At 41.4% G+C, this 19,401-nt stretch overlaps 1 protein-coding gene across 1 annotated transcript in view; it reads right to left on the bottom strand.

Moving 5' to 3' along the window:
* LOC119916340 (zinc finger protein 385B-like) overlaps nt 1–19,401 on the bottom strand; it is a 63,698-nt gene that overhangs the window by 19,955 nt on the left and 24,342 nt on the right. The gene's annotated exons all lie outside the window — the stretch shown is intronic.

Here is a 19,401-nt window from a genome sequence, read left to right on the forward strand (position 1 = left end):
CAGAAATTGGCAGTTATATTTCTACACTACAGAGAATATGACCAAAAAAACAGACAATCACCACAATCAAAATACAGAGAAAGGACAAACAAGTCTTGGCTACCAAAAAAAGACTACAGGTAGGTTTAAAACTCCAATGTTGAGCGAAAGACAGAGATGCGAGAAATGATTAATGTATGGAGAAATCTTGCCTCAATAATCTGTAACCTTTGAGTAAAAAACAGGACTGCATGTTGGGGGACAGCTAATGCTAAAATGAACTCCGAATCAACCTAATAAAGCCAAGTTGTTATATCTTAATCTTTATCAAACATAGCTGTCTTTTAGCAGTTTATTCTGTTTATTCAGTGATTTACAGGCACTCCAACCATGTACTATTTAGATTAGAATTTCAAATGAGTTGAGGGATTAAAGATGATTATTACTGTTTATTTGATCCTGCATGTGTCGTGTGCACCACAAATCTCCCTGGAAAAGACACGCATACACAAAAACACACTGAAATAACATGTGTTTACTCATTTGATTTGTTTTTGATGAATTCCAATTTCATCTAAGTGCTCCACCAGGACCGGATCCCAATAGTTTATTGAATTGCGTTACACTAAATAGAGAGCGAATGACAGAGTAGTGAGAAATGAGAGACAGAGTTAGAGAGAGAGAGACTGAACCATGGGCTGATGAGTTTTTTACCCTCTGCTAGGCCGATGTGCTTAATCTGCCTTTCAGTATGACTTTTGGGGACATTGATTCCCTCTCCTACACAAATCTGAAATTGATCTCATTAATCTCCTACGCATACATTCACAAAACACGATGTTTAATTAACTGAATTTTGAGCTGAAAAATCTAGAATCTGTGAGAGCATCATCAGGCAACAAGAAGAACATGCTTCTGACAGGACTGTCCCTTTCAAGCTACCCGTCTCGACTGCATCCAAAAAGTGTCACAAAAGCTTCCAGATAGACTAAAGCATGTGTTAGCCAGCAGGCCTTGATTAGTTTTTATAAATAGTCACTCATCACTTTGAGAACTTCATGAACTCGAACTCATGAACTCAATTACTGTACCCATAACCTAAAATGAAAAGGTTGAGTAGAGGGATTTAGTAAACCATTTATAGGAAATAACCTCACATACAAGGGGGGGTGGGTCAGCAAAACTACCACACATGCAGTGTTGGGCAGTAATGCTGTAATACTATTACTTTTCCCAGCAACTAGTAGTGTAAGGGATTACTGTTTCCAAAACAGTAATAATATTACAGTTATTAATCAAAGTCACAATGCGTTACTGCGTTACCAGAACGCGATTTGCATTGTTGTCCTTGACTCGTATGCACGATTGTGCGGCACATCACTGGCAGTTCAAGTCGAGAAGCTTATGTTATGCAAGTCGGCTGCTAGCCAAAAATAGACAAAGAGGGACATAAGTGTTCTTTTGACAAGTATTGCCATTATTGTGAGCTTGTCACATTCAAAGACGCAAAAAACACTCATGTCCGTTGTAAGCTTTGTGCAACTAGCAGAAAGTTTTTAACCATGAAAAATTTTAAAATCTAAATTTATTGAAGCATCAGCAAAAGCAGCACAGCAATGTGAAACTTGTAGAAGCACCGGGTCGACAGTGGCGTTAAGCAACGTTTTATGTTTTGTAAAAACACTGAGTACTGCTCTTATAAATTAATGTGCAGAAAAATATTAGTTCAAAAGTCAGGAGTGACTTGCTTTATTTTTTTTATTTCAGCCAGTGGCATTAAGAAATGTTATATGTTTTGTAAAAAAAAAAAACCCCAACATACTCCTTGCTGTTCTTATGAATATGCTATTAGTTAAAAAGTCAGGAGAGATTTGCTTTGTTTTTTATTTATTATTTTTAAATATAGAATATACATAGCCTATACTGTATAGCATTATCTGGTTTGAGAGGCTGCAGTGTTTTCATTTTGGATAAATGTTGACTAAGGTTAATTATTGTTCCACTAAAGAGGATTCAATTCTAAAATGTGCTGACTAAACAAGTTGTCCATCACATTTTAGGAAGTGGCGGGTCGGGGGGTAGTGAAAGTAATATAGTAACTAACACGTAAGTAAATACTTTTAATACTTTGTATTATTATTGTTTTTTAAAGGAGTAATATGTAAAAAGTAACTTATTACAATCCCAACACTGCACACATGGTACACATATGAACTGGTTGAAAATATGCTGATTAATTTCAAAGGGAAAAAAAAATCTTCAATATACATTTGAGGACTACAAGATACTTGAATAAAGAAACAGCATTGTTCTGATAGCAGAGTATAGAGCTATCTTAATTTGTCCGAGAGTTATAAGTAGGTAAACTAGTTAGCTGGACATGCTAACGATTGTGGGACATATGCACAGTTCAATCTATTACACTTTTACTTTTGGTAGGGAATAGTAAATTGAGTGGGTAGTTGTGTTTGTGTCACTTGTGAGTTTCCTCTTCCTTCTACTATGAAAGTAATTCACATTTTAAAACAAGCCGTTTCCTGCCTGCTAATCCGTATTCACTTTCTTTTTCTATGCTTCGTGGGGGCTGGGAGTGTAGGTCACAGCCGCCAAACCTTCCCATATTGAGAAGGGATAAAAGATTATGAGCTGGAGAAATTATAGCACCTTGAAAAAAACTGGGGGGAAAGCTTAATCTCTATTATTTCCAGGATTAGTCTCTGGGTGACTCAACATCACAGCAATCATAGAGGGGAAGGAAATGGCATCTTTTCATGATGGGTGGAAAAAGGGGGGTGTGAGAGGCTTTCATGGCGGCAAATCAGAGCGAAAGCATCAGAGGAAAGGCTGCTTTGGCTCCTTTCACGGTGAATGCATTTCCCGGGATCATCTGTCTGAGCCTGGCTCTGTGTCTTCAGTCTGAACCAACATGGCGGTATTGAGGCACGCTCTCATTTCAGATACCTACCAACATCCCCCGATGAGCTTCCTGTGTTTGGTGCTTTGTGACACTGAAAACCGAATCATTGCAGTGTCTTCATTTCACTGAATTTAATGGGAAAAAAATTAAAAAAATTTTGCTATGATATTACCATCAAATGATGTTTAATGAATTATGCACCTCTGGAGGCTGATTTAAGCATGAGGACAAATTCAGACAGAGTTGCAGAGACCACAGACATTGTGGTGCAATCGTAATCTATAGCAAGACAAAATGCAGATGGAAAATACAGATTATTTTGCTATATATATTAGAGCTTTGATTCTCTGTCCAAACTCTCTGTCTCTCAGGCTTGGATCAACAAGTTTCACTGTATTAACTTTAAACAAAACAAAATGTATGAAACAAGGTAGTGTTTAGCCTATTGTTGCTAACATCAACTTTTCATAAGAACAGGGTTTTGTGAAACAACAAACTAATGTAATGTACACTAATGTAGTTAAGTTGACAAATTAAGAGGTAACCCATAAAGTAACACTTAGGGGGCTTTCACACCTACCTCGTTTGGTCCGGACTTTCGGGCTTTTCAGTTTGGTCCGAACCAAAATTGCAGGTGTGAAACCTCCCATAGACCACAGTCCGAAATTTGGTCAGGCAAAAAGGGCTAGTCTTGGTGTGGGTCAAACGTTAAAGTACAGGTTTAGCAGGGAGGTGCGAGAAGCTAAACGACTGTACTCAGACAGACTAAAGAACCAGTTCTCTGCAAACGACGCCACTTCTGTCTGGAGGGGGTTCAGACAGATCACAAACTATAAACCCAAAGTCCTCCACTCCATAAACGATTCTCGCCTGGCAAATGAGCTGAACAAGTTCTACTGCCACTTTGAGAGTCAATCGGACACCATCCCATGTGACTCCTCCGCTCAGTTTCCCTCCCCTCCTCTCTCCATCACAGAGAGGGAAGTCAACGGTCTTTTCAGGAGGCAGAAACCCCGCAAAGCAGCTGGGCCGGACTCTGTCTCCCCATCCACCCTGAAGCACTGTGCTGATCAGCTGTCTCCGGTGTTCACAGACATGCCATGTGCCAGCCTGCCTCAAAGCCTTCACAATCATCCCTGTCCCCAAGAAACCAAGGACCACTGGACTAAACAACTACAGACCTGTCGCCCTGACCTCTGTGGTTATGAAGTCCTTTGAACGCCTTGTGTTGTCCCACCTAAAATTCATTACAGACCCACTCCTGGACCCCCTGCAGTTCGCCTACAGAGCCAACAGGTCTGTAGATGATGCAGTAAACATGGCCCTTCACTACATCCTCCAGCACCTGGACTCCCCAGGAACCTATGCCAGGATGCAGTTTGTGGATTTCAGCTCGGCTTTCAATACCATCATCCCGGCCCTGATGCAGGACAAGCTCTCTCACCTGAACGTGCCAGGTGGATCACAGACTTCCTGACGGACAGGAAGCAGCACGTGAAGCTGGGAAAACATGTCTCTGACTCCAGGACCATCAGCACCGGTTCCCCTCAAGGCTGCGTTCTTTCCCCCCTTCTCTTCTCCCTGTACACCAACAGCTGCACCTCCAGTCACCAGTCTGTCAAGCTCCTGAAGTTTGCGGATGACACCGCCCTCATTGGGCTCATCTCAGGTGGGGATGAGTCCGCCTACAGGTGGGAGATTGACCATCTGGTGACCTGGTGCAGCCAGAACAGTCTGGAGCTCAATGCTCTGAAGACCATGGATATGGTCGTGGACTTCAGAAAGAGCACAGCCCCACCCTCCCCCATCATCCTGTGTGACTCCCCAATCACCACTGTGGACTCCTTCCGCTTCCTGGGCACCATCATCTCCCAGGACCTCAAGTGGGAACTGAACATCACCTCACTCACCAAGAAAATCCAGCAGAGGATGTACTTCCTGCGGCAGCTGAAGAAGTTTAGCCTGCCAAAGACAATGATGGTGCACTTCTACACCGCCATCATTGAGTCCATCCTCACCTCCTCCATCATCATCTGGTACGCTGCTGCCACTGCCAGGGACAAGGGCAGGCTGCAGCGTATCATTCGCTCTGCAGAGAAGGTGATTGGCTGCAATCTTCCTTCTCTTCTGGATCTGTACTCCTCGAGGACTCTGAGGCGAGCAGGAAAGATTGCAGCTGACTCCTCCCACACCGGACAGAAACTGTTTCAGACTCTCCCCTCTGGCAGGAGGCTCCGGTCAATCAGGACCAAAACCTCTCGCCACAAAAACAGTTTCTTCCCGTCTGCAACTAGCCTCATTAACAAGGCCCGGGTCCCCCGCTGACATTCCCCTCTTGCAAATGACACAAATGTCTCTGCACATGTAAATACTGTTCTCACATCTCGTCTCGTGTCGGGCACAGACCTGGCACGTTGTACATATGTGTTGTTGATTGCTGATCTTTGTTGTTGTACATTTTTATGTTGTCAGTTTATATATTTATATGTACACAATATTCTCTTCCGTTGCGTTACTTCTGCACAGCACAGACCCAGAATAATGCACATGTATATATCTGCAACGTTGTTCTTCCATTCCATATTTATATATTTCTACGTTTATTTATGTTGACTGTATGTTTGTCTACATGTAGCACCTTATCACCACAGCAAATTCCTCGTATGTGTAAAACACTACTTGGCAATAAAGCTCCTTCTGATTCTGAAGTATAGCGAGACGCAGCCCACACAGGACGCAAGTGTGTCAAGTAAAGTCCTTTAGTGCAGTCGCAGAATTGCAGTGTGAAACCAAACCAAAACTAACCGAATGTATCAAAATGTATCGAAACATGAACTTTGGTTCGGAGCTTGGTGCGGACTTTCAGGTGTGAAAGCCCCCTTAATCATCAAATTTGGAGATGGTTTTCATTGGACAGTGATGATATGATTTCTGGAAATTTTGGACAATTTATATCTTTTCTTAAAAAATAAACTGCCAAATTTTTTCCCCCCTTTTCCTTTGTGTTTAATGTTACTTTATTGTTTTTGTGATATTGCTTCTAAATTGTGTTGATCTCACTCATCCAAGGACTAGGGTGGGTTGAAGAAGGGGTGAATGACAGTGTGTTTGCTTCAGTATTTGAATGTAATGCATTCTTCACCTGATGTCCCAAGATCTTGTGAGCAAAAATATAAAACCAACGGTCAACTGATGGTTGTAATGTCACAAAAAAGGCAGAGTTATTTAATAAAAACAAGAAATTTTAATAAAAAGTTGCAGTTACAGTGGAATGTAGATTTTTGCTGCTCGTGAAATGCTCCAGTGGTTATGCGCCTGGTAAAAAAAGCTATATTTGTAACGCAATAAACCATCAAAACCATCATCAGATAGATTATAATGCAACTGAATATCTTTTAATACACCTGTAATGCAATTGTAACTCTAAATTTGATGAAAATAAACTAATATGCAACAATGCATACAATTTCTTTTAAATATACCATTCTGGCAGTATTTACTGTTAAAATGTTGACTTTTATCTTTAAAACACTATTTCTGTCTGTACAACCACTTTCCAAATAACATAAAGCTTCCAAAACATTGAAATATTGATAAAAACAGTGAATATTCGTCATCATTCCTGTGACCAAAAGCACTCCCATGCTTTACAGGCGTGTAACTTGAGAACGAAACATCCCACAGTGATGGGAGGGGGGACATCAATCAATCCGGATTGAGCAGACCTTTCATTTGATACCCTGGACATCCTCTCTGCAGAAAAAGGCGAGAGAAGGCATGCACAGCTCCCAAGGTTATGCGCCATAAACAAGATGGCGCCCGGCGACATTTTTAGCAACAAAGTAGCAACTTTTTGTACTGAAAACGGCGATAACGTAAGTCAAAAGTAAGTCAGCGGTTGTAAAGATCGCGTGCTGCCCCCGGTACCGGGGTGACTGGCCGGTTGACGAGAAGTGAAACTGACAGGCCTGTTGGCTTTATGAAAAGTTGAACAACAAAAGGCACCGATACTGCTAACGTTAAACAGCAGCGAGCCAAACCCAAACCTTCATTATATTCTACCAGTTTTCTTCAGCCTTAAAGCTTCTGCTGTTGACGACGTTTCTCTGTCTCTGTCACAGGGCGAGTGTCCGACTATGTTTAGAACGATTAGCAGCGCGGCGGGGGGTTACGGTAATTTGTTGTCTTAAACGTTACTGGCACACTGTTCATATATCATTTTTCTGATTCCACATAGGCCCATCTGTTTTTAGGAGCACATGGGAGAGCCCAGTGTGGGCGTGGATAATGAGCAGAGTGCAGCCTACACAGAGAAGAGAGTGTCACACACACTTTATGTTTTATTAAATCGCACACTTTTGCGGTTATGTAATCGCACGTGATGACATTGCCATTGTGATTAGATTAATTGTACAGCTCTAATAAAAACATCTATTATATAAGACACAATGAGTATTTTGGGTACTTGGAATATAGCAGCTGATAATATCTTTAGTAACACTGCAATCACAGCATTAGAAAACAAACTAGAAGGGTGCACTCGGAAGAATACAGATCTCCACCAGGTGTGTCTGGGGGCATGTGGGTTGCGAACAGGGGTGCAGGGCAGTCTGTGCGTCCAGCATGTATGCATGAGGGTAGTGGAATGAAGGGGCGAAGGTTTTATGAATATTATAGTGTAGTATGGTAGAGACTGTCTTATATAGTATGCAACATTTTTAAATAAATATTTTTGTATTATATAGTCACACTTTTCTTTACGATGCAAAGATAGTGTAATAGTACTGTTACCCAGCGTCCTGGGTTTTCTTAACTGTGTAAACTTAATAAGGAAGCATTAAATGAAATATACATATCGGGTAGGGAATTAATCTGCAGATGCTCCAGTTATAGATGAGACCAAACCTTTCTACGGGTGTCAGTTTTGGCGCCACGACAAAGGCCAACATGTGCCCTGCAACAGACTTTTTTGCCTAGCCAATTGCTGGAAATGCCTTTTGCTATGTTGTGGCTCTTGAGCATACAGTCCACACATTCACACACTAGACCAAATGCATGATCCCCTCCAGGTTTACGCATGGCGGAGATTATTAACACCATGTAAAAATTACTTTAATATACTGTTATTACAGCTGACATCTACATTACAAATTGAGCTGTTTTTCTATTGGCACAACTGAGCTGCTTTGATGCACAACATAAAGTCACTACTGCACAGTGTATTCTATAGGCGCAGATCAGAAAATCCCATTCACTATCTTTAACTAACAGTAGCCTAATCTTTCTATATGCAGAATAGCATTCAGTCATAACAAATGGTTTAATCAAATAGGCAGGATTAAGCGCTGAGGAATGTGGAACTGAAATGCTAAGAAGTGTCTTCTGACAGGGTTTTGCTGTTAAGCCTGCAAAACACATCGTCAAATAATGAAAACTGAATGGTATGTTTTCTACTCCATAACAGCATGAAGCACACAGCTTTCTGAGTCATAAAACAGAAGTGGTTAGTGCACTGCGCTTTAGCAGTAATGATGATGCCATTCATTGCTTACACAACAGACAGAGATCTAGGCATTTATGATGAGATCTGGAGGATGAATTAGCATCCATTAAAGCTGCAACTGACAGCTCTGCTTAGCTCCCTCCGCTGGAAACAAAACGGTGGAGAGTGAAGGCCTAATTTCCATGATGGCTTAAAAAGCTGCCCCCGCCTTGCACTGTGTGGTCTTTCAATAAATCATCTTTATTGTGACAAAGTACATTTAGGCCACAACTGGCAGCCAACAGGCAAATTCACCCACTGGCTGTCACTGTCTATTTAAACTCACACAGCCGCAGCTGGCAGAGCCAACGGCTTCATGAGAATTTCTACCTGCGGGGCACCACGAAGCCCATATCAGGCTCCCCGCGGAAATCTGTCCTACTTTCAACTGGAGCACTGTGGGCCCATTTTCACCCCAGGGTTCACAAACTGAATTTGTTCAAGGTGAAATCCAGGACTAGTGTCCTCTGATTAAAAAATAAATCACTGCATACTGTGATTACCTTGCAAAAGACAGAAGCTACAGCAGCTTTTAATGGCCACACAGGAGAATTAAATTAAAACAATCAAGAGTCAAAATTTATAATGTTTCCACAGTCTCTTCATCCACACTGCTGGCACATTGCAGCTATCAAATGTAATGCATGTCTCTTAAAGCAGAACTTTACAGGAGCATGTCTATTTGCTCTGACATTTTATTTACATTATTCCCACAATATTTCAACACACATTTAGTCTAATGTTAATGCAGGCACCAAATTATATTCACTGCCCATTATGAAAGTAATATTCCTGGTATGTTCTGGTGAGTCGTCATTTGAGTTCCTTGTCGAGAAGACTTTTGAAAACAGGTTAACACAAAAATGTTATTTCATGCACATGATGTACTCTGGCGTTAACGGTTTTGATTGTGATAAGTCCTTGCACCGTGGCCATAAAAGACAAACAAACACTAAGAGATAACGTTGATCTTCTGGGAAATGTGTGCAGCAGCCCAGATAGAGCAGCGTTTGTTGTTGTGCTTTGTCTCCTTTACCGACCCTCTGCCCTTCCATAGCATTCTGCACGTCTGTATCAAGCACACTTAAAATAAACTGCCACCATCTGCTTGAATTGAGATAAGCCTGAGTTTAATCAGAGCCACTGAAAGGCAGTCAGCAGATGTGCAGCACATACTTATTGATATTTAAAGTCTGTCGCAGCTTTATCCGCCCCATGAACTTAGTAATTAGCAGCTTTCTGTCTCGATGCTTCTCTCTGGCTGTCTGCCTGGTAGAGTGAATTTGAAGGATCGTACATTAGCGGCTTCAGAGATGAGAATCACAGAATCTCTGATTACTGGTGCTTCTTGAAAGATGTTTTCATTAAGGATGACAAGTTAAATGAGCAAATTTATTACAGAGGTCAGAAAGAGCTCATCTAGGGTGTAGCCTGTTTGTTAAGGAAAAGTTCACCAAACCTGAAATTCTGTGGAATAATGCTGCACAACTAGTCAAGTGACTGTTAGCTAAACCCTACGCCAGAACAGTGATAGGTTACTAAGCTGTGACTGGACTAACTATGCACAGCAGTCATGACTTTGGCTTTCTCCACATGGTTAAGTGGTGTGCATGGGGCTGTAGTGATATTCAGCAATTAAAAAGTTTGGAGAACCGTCTTGCTTTTTTTTTCCAAAACAAAAACAGGAGCGTGTCAGGAATTGATTAAACAGTTTCTTTATCTGCTCTTTCCATAGACTGTATAATACATGGAAGTAGTGTTCATGACCTCACTCACAGGTTTCGTTGCCGTTAAGGTGGAGCTGAGGCAGGTCAATTTAGGCTTGGTTGCTGAACCACCTAGCGGCTAGTCACCTGAGAGGGCATCCACCTGTCATTCAAAGCAGCCTGCCCTTAATTATGCAATTAGCTTAGCTTATCATTAACTAGCTACATTCATTTGTGGGGTTAAAGGTTATGTTAAAGAAAAAAACCCTATTCACGATGGTACATCCACTGTGTAACGTTAATATTCCCCCACTGTGTGAAAGCCAGTCTTTGGATGCTATCCTAATGTGAAAACTAGGGTTGGACTGATAGGCGATACCATCGTCCATCAATGATGGCTGACAGACATCACAACGTTGAGCCGGCATTGTGATTGTAAAACCCCCGCCCCCCCCTCAAATTTTCACATTATACCACCCTGTGAAAGCAGGTTTTAATGACCACGAACATTTTTATTATTGTTTTTAAGTATGCTTTGCACCTGCCTCGGAATTCTCTTCTCCCCACACTCTGACACACACCTACACCTTAGGTAAACACCCCGGCTTGCCCCGCCTCTCTCTCCCCTCCGTCTGCTCCATTTTCTCCATCAGCAGTATGTTTTACAAAGTCGCCTAAAAGACTGTCATCCTTTTTCTGTATATTTCCACCCGCGATCCATTATCACAGCAGCAGGTGAGCCGCACGTCAGCTTATTAATGACGTAGCCTATCAAACAACTGAAACCAACGTCTGCACCCTGTGTGTTCACCGTTGCTTTACCTGGTCCGTGCGTAAAATATCCACCGCAGCTTAATGTAAGTTAATAGTCTACCAGTTGTTTTTGGTATATGATTATCATACATATATTTGGACTAACTTGCTTTAGACACCAAAACACAAGAACATTGTTGCTTCCATATTTTCATCTTCAAGACCCCTTTTACAAGGTTAAAATACATACAACATACTGTATTTCAGCGGCTGACATTCAATCATCTCTGAAACATCTTATCCTATTGATACTTAGTCAGTAGTCAATAGTTAGTATGACTGTTCACTACATGAAATGCTAGAAGAATTTTTTTTTTTTATCCTACTAATAGTATCATGTTGGTTAAAACACCTATCTCAAGGAAAAGGCGCAAGGCTGCTTGAGCCAACCAAATCATGCATACATCTTGACAGTGTATTACATGAATCCTAATAAAGAGCACAGCACATGAATTTGCAGTCAACGTTTTTAGGCAATGTCATGTCTCCTGGCAGCTGCATATTTCAGCAGGTTTGCATTTTCTGCTTGATTTTCGAGGCATGTCGCTGGATTTAGAAGCACAATATTTTCATTCAAGTCAGCATTTCTGCAAATACCAAAACGTGAATGCATTTTGCTGACAGAAAATGTAGTTTGAGTGTGTGTGTGTGTGTGTATCTCAGTGTGTGTGCACGTTCATGTGCGTGTATCTTAAACTGATGCATGTGCAACATTTGAGCCTCTTAAGAGTTTCTGTAACCTCAACCGTTTGTTATCACTCCAAAAAGAAACAGAAAAAGTCCTCAGTCAGCAGCGGTCATGTACAGTGGCCAGCAAGAGGTAGTAATAGTGCAAAGCCAACTTCATGCATGTCAAAAATTAGAAATAATGGAAGAAAGAAATGGAGCAGTTTTTGAGTAACCATTGCATTTTTACTCACAGTTTATGTAGACAGTGGGGTTCAAACAGAGCCACGGGCTAACATTCCCTGTTTGAAGGACATGTACATTATCAGGGCCACTATTCTCAAATGTCAATTCCCCAAAGGTTAGATGGGCACGTGTGGCTCATGTATCTGAAACACAAAATCTGTGATTACGTGCAAACTTAGGCCCGATGGTGACAGTTTAAATTGTGTTGCTAGATAAAAGGTGAGGATGACACTAAAATAATTTTTAGAACATGACAATGTAACCAGCAGAAAATATCCTCCTCCCAACATCAGGGAGTAGCAATCCCTCTGTTACAAACTGCAAGTGCTTTGCCCTTCACACCACAAGGAGACACAAACTGGTGGTTCAGTACCTGTGAGTACCTCCCACATTATAAATAGAGGGTTGGGCTGGACCGGACTTCCTTTTTCTTTGTCTTCAAACAATTGCCTTTCCCGGAGAGCATGTAGATGTTTACCGTGTATGTTTTGATGAATATTCACTGTAAGTAGCAGTTTCTTTATATTAATTATGATATTGATATTATTTCTTTATTGACATGAAGGGTAATAGTTAAACTATTTATTTGTTTAATATAATGTATAAAATATTTGACTTATGTTGGTCTAATCTTGGCATATTTGATACTTTAATGAGCAAATGTTTAATATGATTTCAAGACTCAATACATTACTTATTTGGACATATGTCAACTTGTATCCTTTGTTATTTAGAACCATGGCAATCATCACAAGATACGACATGGAAAGACTGAAACCGTGCTCTGGATAAATAAAGAGAATTACCGCAATAACAAATGGCAAGACTCAAAGAATATAATCTTGCTATCTATATAGCACAAATTGCTTCACCTGTTCATTGAGTGGGATAGCTCACAGCTCCCCCACATAGATACAATACAGTATGTGCCAACTCTTGTGCAGAGAATTTGAAGAAACGTATACAGGACAGAAACTATGCAATTAATAACACAAATGACATGTGAATATAAATCTGGGGAAGTCTGTGTGTACAGTTCTTTGTTCTTCAGTACTCTCCTAGTTAGTGGAAACATGATTGAACAGGTAGTATTGTTCACTCTGGCTGTTAACACAGAAGAGTGCCTCAGACACCCCATCTTGCATCTCGAATGAATGGGGATGATTGTTTGTTCAAGTTTATCCTTCCTTCTGTTTCTAACTCCATGCTGTGCTGCCATCTTTATTGTTTTTTACCAGTTTATTCAGCCCAACATTAATGCTGACTCTCCAGCACAACACAACTAAGGCGCACAACTGGTAAAGTATGTTATGCCGTCTTTTGCAGTCCTTTGTTGAGAGCCCTTACTCTGTGTTCAGAGCGAATTTTAGTGGTGGTGTAATTGCATACTAAGTCAGTGGAAAGACGCAAGTGGATGCGAATTTGCCTGAGGTGGCACAGTTATGCGAAGACGTGTCTATGCGAGTTGAAAATGTTCCAACTTCAGTAAAAAATGTTTGTATGTCCCAGGACTTTATGAATATGCTTCATAAATGTACAAAGACTGGGGGAAAAGGAGAGACTAAAGGGAAATTACACACGATTGATGCATCTGTTGCTACTAGGTAGCTTACAGCTAACGTCAGAGCAGTTAGTACCATTGGCTGTTTTGGGAGAATAAACACAAATTTGTTTGCTTTCTGTCTGAACACACTTGTTCCCATAGCCATCAACTTGGCTGCTGATCTTTACAGCAGCTAGTTTACAGGTGTTTCTGTGTTATTCTATCAAGTCATTAATCCTTGCCCACACACTAAAACCTCATTTAATATTCCTTATTACTGATTCTTATTTAACAAAGTGCTCTCTAAGTGACATTTTTCAGTTGTTTAAAACTTTAAATGACTTTAATTCGCTACTAAGTAAATGGCGGTCACGTTGATCATACGTCTGTTCAGGTATTCAGGTATTAACCAACCAGTCACATGTATAACATCAGTGAGTGGTGCAGTTTCACAGAAAAATGTCATATAAATATGGTTTCAGTGACTCATCGATCAAGTTGAAGGGGGTGAAAAAGGTCCCTTAGATTATGAAAGAACAGTACACAATCATCTCTCTTCTACATTACTTCTGCAGTGTGAAACGTGTCAGGTTTGATTTGCATCCCCAGGTTTTAGTAAGGCTGTACTGTTTTTACCTCTTTACCCTTAATGGTGACACATTAATAGTTTCTTGAGGCTGCATGAGCTGTTGGCAAATCCAAAATGTAACAAATCCATGGCATGTGTCTAAACCATTAAAATGACTTAATGTAGTTGGTTTTGGCATGCAGCTCAATTCCCAAGATACATTTGGAAACATTTTGCCCTCATTTTGATGCAGGATGTGAGTCAAACATTTACAACTAGAAGTTTGATGTGATTTTGAAGAGAAAATCACTGCATGAATCTTAATCATCTAACAGCTTTTGATGTTTTTAAACTCAATTATGCTTTTTAAAAAAAAATGTTTTTAAACTCAATTATGCCACTATCAAACTGCTTATTACGGATAAAGCAGCTCACATACAATATATTATAATATAATTATTATAATATATTATGTTATAATACAAACATAACCAGCTCTCTAAGTGTGAGATGTACACCACATCATATTAACTGTGCAGATCCAAATCAGAAAATAAAGTAAATATTTTCTCAAGATAACCTCCATCATATGATAAATCAGATTTTATTGACATCAGCAATTATAAATGTTAAGACAATTTAAGACTAAAGATGCCAATCAAAACTGTGTCTTCTGAACATCTTCATCACAACTTCATCATGGTGACTTAGATGTACAATGATATCATGTGCATAAACTGTATTTATTATTATTAACCACCAGGGACGTAAAATGCATGTCTGTGAGTGTGTGTATACTTGTAATTATCACATTGGGGGGACAGTTATCTGTTAATACAGTCCCACTGCATGGATAAAACGCAGAGCACCGTAAGGGTTAATACTAAATTTTAGAATAAGATTAGGGTTCAGCATATAGCACATGGTTTGAATTGGGGTAAGCAATCAGGGAATGTGCGTCAATGCAATGTTCTCTTACTGTAAATGACAGAAACAACTCTGTGTGTGTGTGTGTGTGTGAACTCCCACAGTCATTACCAGTCAGGCTAATCAAACTCACACTGTCAACACTACAATGACTGATTGGGACTGTCAGTCTTTGTTAGCAGGCTTGAGGTAAAGGAGGGCACGTTTTGATACCAGCATCTACAGCACCAGCATCGACATAAGATTTAGAATAACACACACACACACAATTTTACAGGATGCCACATTTTTCCATTCAGATTGTATGCACACTATGTTGAAATTAGTTCCTGAAAATAAAAATAAAAATTGTGAAATGACCATGAAGATGTTCTAATGTAAAAACATTTAAGAAAGTGCAAGATGAAAGTAAAGGTGGTAGATGGGGAAACCATCAATTTTAAGCATCAATTCACAATTGATGCAAAAATGTTAGCAATTATTTCTCTTGTTAACCGTTGACCCAACTTCAACCCAAACTTTAACCATAACTACTTTTAGAAAAGTAGTTTGTAGATTTATGTGGGATGTTTTTTGACAAGAAATTTGCTGTCTAATTTGTTTCATTAGAATGTGAAGCAACCCAACACTTTGTGTTATTATCACATATTGTAACTCTTTTGTAATGGAGGAATTTGGTGTTTACAAATGCATTATAATATTGTGAGACCCTGGGCCCTATTTTAATCGTGCAAGCACCATGACAAACACAAAGCAGTAGGTCTTGGACGCACAGACTGTGAGGGCATCTCCAAGTGCGTCTGCTACTTTGGTCAATTTATATGTGGCAGAGCAAAGTGCAAAAGGGGTTGAATGAAGGTGAATAGAGAGAGGATGGGGTGATTGATAAATATTCTCTCAGTCAGTTGTATCACTGGTCTCATAGCTTGGAAACAGCTTTGCCAATCATAGTGAAGCACAACAACCGTTGCTCAACAAATAAAGAATCAGACAGGCTGAGTGCTGGGGCAGGAATACTGAATGTGGACCCAAATGCAGGACACCAGAGCAACACTTGTCTTTTGTAACAGAAGTCCAAACTAAACGGTGCAAAATCCAAACAGGCCGATATAATCCAAATCACGGGGAAACAGAGCACAAGGCAGAACACTCAACATAGACGGGAAGATGGCCAGACGGGTCCCCACAGTAGTGGATCACAGTGGAGCTGGCCGGGCAGGAAACAGGCAGGCAAACAGGCTGGTGGAAGCTCACTAGTTGGTTGTTGGTAGGCCGAGGAGCAAAGGCTCGGGTGTCAAGAAAGCTTATGGCCCAAATAGGTGTCTCTTAGCCATGGTTTAGTAGAAACCTTCCTACGAGCCAGCGACAAAATTACCTCTTTGTGACAGTCATTGTCAGATCCCCTCCACATGGCCTTGAGCTCCACCAGTTCACGAAATAAATCAACCAGTTCATCTGAAGTAAGATGGCGCTGCTCAGGCCAGCCGTAGTATTTTTACGTAGTAGTTTGTTAACTTTGCATTCTGCTGTGACACCCGGAGCCCTTTCACCAGGGAAGAGCTCAAACATCAGGGGAACAACACCAGCAGATTTAATTCTGACTTTTCTCGTGTCATCAGTGGAATTATATTAATTATTGGAATTATCATTCTGGTCAAGGCTTCACTCTCTGTTGTTCATGCGTTGAGATGCCGGAGGAGGGGGAGGAGGTCCGGTACGCTGGTGAGTCTACACCGAAGAGGACGCTGTACGCCGCTACCGGGAATATTTCTCTCCAATGTGCGCTCACTGTGCAATAAACTGGACGAAATTTAGCTACTGGTGGGGAAAAACAGAGGCTTCATCTTCTGTTCTGTGCTTCACAGAGATGTGGCTGTGTGGTTCAATATCAGACTCCACGCTGCAGCTGGCTGGCTTCCAGGTCTACAGAGCGGACCGCGACACGGAACCCTCCGGCAAAACAAAAGGTGAAGGTGTCTGTTTTTACATTAACAGTGACTGGTGTAATGATGTGACAGTGATTCAGCAGCACTGTTCTCATGACCTGGAATATTTCCTGATACACTATAAACCATTTTACTGTCCCGCGAGTATGCTAGCTACTTTCTGCTCGGTGTTTACATTCCACCGCAGGCCACGGCGCACTGCGCAAGCTGGCCTACCAGATACTTTGGGTACAGCAGACATTCCCGGACTCTTCAGTTATTGTTCTTGGTGACTTAAACAAAGGAAACCTCAGCCATGAACTCCCCAAATACAGACAGTACATAAAGTGTCCAACCAGAGAAGAGAACATTTTGGATCACTGCTACACCACAGTAAGCAGTGCCTATCACGCCGTCCCCAGCGCTCCACTGGGTCACTCTGACCACGTCACGGTCTACCTGATACCTGCATACAGACAGAAACTAAAACTCTGTAAACCTGTAGTGAGGACATCAAAGAAATGGGCCAGTGAAGCTGTAGAGGATCTTCAGGCGTGTTTGACTGCACTGACTGGGATGTTTTCAGGACTGCTACCAACAATCTGGATGAGTATACAGAGGCTGTGATGTCCTACATCAGCTTCTGTGCGGACAGCTGTACACCAACACGCATCAGGGTGAGTAATAACAATGACAAACCTTGGTTCACAGCTAAAATCAGACAACTGAGGTTGGAAAAGGAAAAGACATTAAGGAGTGGCGACCGGGCCAGGTTTAAGGAGTCAAAGTACAGGTTTAGCAAGGCGGTGCGAGATGCTAAAAAGCTGTACGCAGAGAGACTACAACACCAGTTCTTAAGAAATGACTCTGCTTCTGTCTGGAGAGGCTTCAGACAGATCAACAGCTACAAACCTAAATTCCCCCACTCCATAAAGACTCAGGGGTATTCAATTAAAATTCAAAGATGTCCAGTTACTGAAAATTTCCCGAAGCAAAGGTCCGGAACATCATAACGACTAACCTGCGTTATCATTCAGTGTCATAACGTATAGATGTATCAACATGTTTTTAGTCAACGACTGACTGTCAAATCAAATAATATTTCTGTCGCCCTGAAATCTGTGGTTATGAAGTCTTTGAGCACTTTGTGTTGTCACACCTAAAATCCATCACAGACCCACTCCTGGACCCCCTGCAGTTTGCCTACAGAGCCAACAGGTCTGTAGTAAACATGGCCCTTCATGTTTTTAAACTCAATTATGCCACTATCAAACTGCTTATTACGGATAAAGCAGCTCACATAACCAGCTCTCTAAGTGTGAGATGTACACCACATCATATTAACTGTGCAGATCCAAATCAGAAAATAAAGTAAATATTTTCTCAAGATAACCTCCATCTCAATATGATAAGCTGGGAAAACATTTCTCTCTGACTCCAGGACCATTAGTACCGGATACCCTCAAGGCTGCATTCTATCTCCTCTGCTCTTCTCCCTGTACACCAACAGCTGCACCTCCAGTCACCAGTTTGTCAAGCTCCTGAAGTTTGCGGATGATACCACCCTCATTGGGCTCATCTCTTGGGGGGATGAGTCCGCCTATAGGTGGGAGATTGACCATCTGGTGACCTGGTGCAGCCAGAACAGTCTGGAGCTCAACGCTCTGAAAACAGTGGAGATGATCGTAGATTTTAGTAAGAGCCCTGCCCCACCCTCCCCCATCATCCTGTGTGACTCCCCAGTCGCCACTGTGGACTCCTTCCGCTTCCTGGGGACCATCATCTCCCAGGACCTCAAGTGGGAACTGAACATCACCTCCTCCCTCACCAAGAAGGCCCAGCAGAGGATGTATGTCCTGCAGCAGTTGAAGAAGTTCAGCCTGCCAAAGACAATGATGGTGCACTTCTACACCGCCATCAGTCCTTCCTCACCTCCTCCATCACCATCTGGTACGCTGCTGCCACCGTCAGGGACAAGGGCAGGCTGCAGCGTATCATTCGGTCTGCAGAGAAGGTGTGCAGGAAAGATTGTGGCTGACCCCTCCCACCCTGGAGACAAACTGTTTCAGACACTCCCCTCTGGCCAGAGGCTGTGGTCTATCAGGACCAAAACCTCTTGCCACAAGAACAGTTTCTTTCCAATTAAAGTGGGCTTCCTCAACAAGGCCCGCGTCCCCACTGTAAATGACTCTCATGACAGACATAAGAAAGACAGACAGGAAACAGAGTTAGACAAAAACACCAAACATCAAAATTACAAAATAAAACAGGAAGTAAAGCTACCGAGTATACACGGATATAAGTAACTAAATACAACAGAGAACAAGGAAGCAATGATCAACTAACAAAATCTAAGAACACAGAGGCAAAGAGTAAAACAGAAATGGACATTAACAAAATCACAGAAAAACACCACAATAAAACCCAAGATCATGACAGAATCGTCTTTTCCAAGTAATCATAATGTCTGGATGGTACAGAGAGGCATCATGTGAACGCACAGCATCACATATGTGCAGCTAGACACAGATGGTTTGGGGTTTTTAACAGTTAATTGGTGCAATTACTA

This window comes from Micropterus salmoides, unplaced genomic scaffold (genome assembly GCF_014851395.1).
Source record: "Micropterus salmoides isolate LMB-PRFRI ecotype aquatic unplaced genomic scaffold, ASM1485139v1 Ms_hic_scaffold_21, whole genome shotgun sequence".
NCBI classification, from domain to species: domain Eukaryota; kingdom Metazoa; phylum Chordata; class Actinopteri; order Centrarchiformes; family Centrarchidae; genus Micropterus; species Micropterus salmoides.